The sequence below is a fragment of the Gymnoscopelus microlampas genome (genome assembly GCF_963454915.1).
Source record: "Gymnoscopelus microlampas genome assembly, chromosome: 11".
In the NCBI taxonomy this organism is placed as follows: Eukaryota; Metazoa; Chordata; class Actinopteri; order Myctophiformes; family Myctophidae; genus Gymnoscopelus; species Gymnoscopelus microlampas.
Window position 1 is genome coordinate 38,710,973 of NC_139948.1, and position 3,897 is coordinate 38,714,869.

The window sequence follows — 3,897 nt, forward strand, 5'->3', positions numbered from 1 at the left end:
CACTCGGTGCTGCGCTATGAGCTTGCATATCTGCTATTTTTGAATAGCCAAAGTGTAAAATAAAGCTTTTTAGCTCAAATCTAAAAATGACAGTTCCAGGTCTTAATGGGTTAAATGCATATGATATGAATGATGGCCCTACATCTCTCCCTGTTCTGACCTACTGTAAACAACGGCGTGTACCTCGCCTAAAAGAAGAAATTGCCGACCGATGTGAATGACGAGCTATCCGCAAATGTCGTGAAATAATCACAAAATCACATAAATCCACATCACATATAACCCTACGACCAGTAATGTGATGTTATTATTATTATTATTATTATTATTATTATTATTATTATTATTATTATGTGATGTGGATTGACGTGATGAAGCTTTACTCGCAAATAGCCTGAAACGGTACAACGGCAATAAAATTACGCGAAACGACACACGACGTAAAGGACGACATGCATCACATACCTCCAAATATGTTCATATGTGACGTGGACTAACGTGATGATGTTTTACCCGCATATGTTGTGAAATGACACAACACAAGACATACATCACATCAATGCACATCACATACGGCCCCCGTGTACGGTCATATGTGATGTGGGCTGACGTGATGAAGACTTACCTGCATATGACGGAAGCGACGTGAAATCAAAAGTAATTTTTACCCGCATGTGTTGTGAAATGACAACACATACATCACATCAATCCACATCACATACTACACTACACTACACCATGGACTTATGTGATGTGGGCTGACGTGATGAAGACTTACCTGCACGGATATGACGTGAAATCCTGAGACGCGACGCAAATCAAATCAAAACGCAAATGACGCGAAATGCTACGAGACATAAATCACACAAACGCTGGCCGTGACCCAATAATTAAAAAAAACTGGTCCAGTCCCTTACATATTCTTCACGAATGACGGGCATTGAACGCAAACGACGCAAACCGCTGGCCCGCCACCCGTTAAATGACGCAACGCAAGCGGCGCTGATAGTGCAAATTTTACAGTTAAAGCTAAAAAAATGTTTAGTTGATACTATGACAGGGCAAAAAAAAAAAGCTATATTTTTAACTTTATCAAAAATAGATAAAGCACAAATAGGTTTAACTATGTGAGTTTGCTATGTGACCAAGAGCCACATATACTATATTATACAACCTAGTATACATATACTGTACCCTGTCACTATATTATACAGCTTAGCGTAGGCCTACATATACTGTACCCTGTCATTACATAAACAGCCTGGATACGTATACTGTCAGTACTACAAATAGAACCAAATGGACCAGAGTCCATTTGGTTCCATTTGTAAAAAAAACTCAAAGACACACTAGAAGGAAAAAAAGTTATAACTTTATTCAAGCAGATAATGAAGAGAAAAGAGGGGAAGTTAAAGTATGGAGGTCAGGCAGAAACCTTGTATGTCCAAAATTGATACTTTTTAAAATAGACACAAAATAACCTGTGTGCCAATGGATCCAATGTAATTATCATGATCTTTGCGTTGTGAGCTTGTAGATCGTCTGTTTGTACTGCTTTAGTGTGTGACACCGTCACACGGTATGACCAAGTAAAGAAATGTATTTGCGACAAAAAAATAATATATATATATATATATATATATATATATATATATATATGAGGTTTCTGCCCGACAACCAATGATAGACCGTGTCACTACGATCACTTACCTTGAACAGCAGCCACGACTCAGACAACAGCAAATGAAATTAAAAAAACACTAAGAAAGAAGCAAATGACACTACGAACATCATTTGCCTTCTCTTTTAGTTTGCACAGACCTACAGCATAGATGACTGTTAACACAGTGTTAATGGGGCTACATGCTACCATAATGATACCAGACATAAATCACATAGCTCCACATCACATACATTTGTACACACAAACCACTAGTGAAGAACTAGTGCAATAGACAGGCAAGAAGAAAGAAATGTGTTTGTGAAAAGAAAGATAGACAAAAATAAAAAATCGATCAAATAACTCAGACACAAAAGTAAATAACAAATAATTTTGTTATTGCTTTATTAAAGCAAAGAATAGAGAAAAAGAGGAGAAGTTACGACCACATATGGTCGTATGTGATGTGGACCGATGTGATCAAAGCGTTGGGCGCAAATGACGTGAAACAATAAATAAAATCACATAAATCCACATCACAGAAAGGCACATGGTCCTATGTGATGTGGACCGACGTGATGAAGCTTTACCCACAAATGACGCGATGCAAATGACATGAAACGATAGACGACGCAAATGACCACATACATGGTATGGTAGCATGTAGCATGTAGCCCCCTTAACAAGCAGCAGCTGCAATCAAAAGGTTCCTACCTTCCTGCCATCTTCACTTACGGACGTCTTCTTCTTGTCATCTTCGTGTTCTGTAAAGACACAAAAAAGAAAACAAAAACGTTGAGTTGAGCAGGCCTTACAGGGTGACATTTTGGAAGCCAAGATGGTCTGTAGAGCCATAAGCTGGTCACTGACAGGGCTGTGTCACCATTATGGCATTTTACTTGAGTAATTGTCACAAATAATTGCGATTAAGGATTTAAATTGTATTGTACATGAACATTGAACATGTCTGAAAATAAATCAACACTTTTGTAACTAGAAGAGTGGGCACCCGGGAAAAGTGGGCACTTCAATGTGTAATTGGCCGTTCCTATTCCTCAAAGTAAGTAATTAAGTAACTTAAAGGAGTAGTTCACCCACAAAATGACTTATTTTCTATCACTTGCACGCGCAATGAAGCCTTGAATTCATGGATTTGTTTTTGTCGCATTCCTATGCCAATAATTAGATTCCCGTCTCCTACCGGCTAATGTATCCGGTAGGAGACACAAAGTAAATTATTTGTGTCTCCTACCGGAAATACACCCGGTCATCAAATTATTGGCTTAGTAATGAGACAAAAACTAAATCATCTTCAAGGCTTCATGGGGTGTGCAATTTATAGAAAATAAGTGATTTTTTGGGTGAACTACTCCTTTAAGTACATGATTTGAAGATGCTTGACTGGCCTACAGCCACTGTGGGCATAAAACAATACGTTTTAGGTCTGATAATGATGTACCCACCCCTACATGTTCACATCATGTATACTTTACATTACTTAAAAGGGATAGTTCACCCAAAAACGTACTTTTTTTCTATCGATTAGTCACCCCATGGAGCCTTGAATTATGGACCGGTAGGCAGCGGTTCCGGTAGGAGACACAAAGGAGACTCTTTGTGTCTCCTACCGGAACCGCTGCCGGAACCGCTGCCGGTCATCAAATTATTGGTTTAGGAATGAGACAAAAACATATCCATGAATCCAAGTCTCCATGGGGTGACCAATCTATAGGAAAAAGTGTTTTAAACTATCCCTTTAAGACAGGGGTCTTCAACGTTTTCAGGCCAAGGACCCCCTAGCTGAGAGAGAGATGAAGCAGGGACCCCCTCTATATTGTATAAAATTGTGTTCGAGATAAAATTTTGCTGCTCTTTTTTCCCTCTACACCTATAACTCTTTGCTAAAAATAGCCGATCTACAAGCTCACTACGCCTCGCAGCGTGAGGCGTTGTGAGCTTGTAGATCTGCTATTTTTGGCTTAAAGGGATATTTCACTTTCAAAAAATCTTTTGGTCATTTTATCGTCTACTCAGGCCTTTGTGAGCCCCCCAGACAGTTTTTAAGTTGCTCGATTCAGTATTTAGATATTTGATATTCATTTTATCAGACACGCCCCCTTCCCATACAAACCCATTGTAACTTCAAACTCCATTTAAACCATGTTAAATTCATCGAAAACACCCGTCCTTGGTTCTGGTGACTCACCCTGCCCTCCTAATGCGCGAGGGGGCCGTGT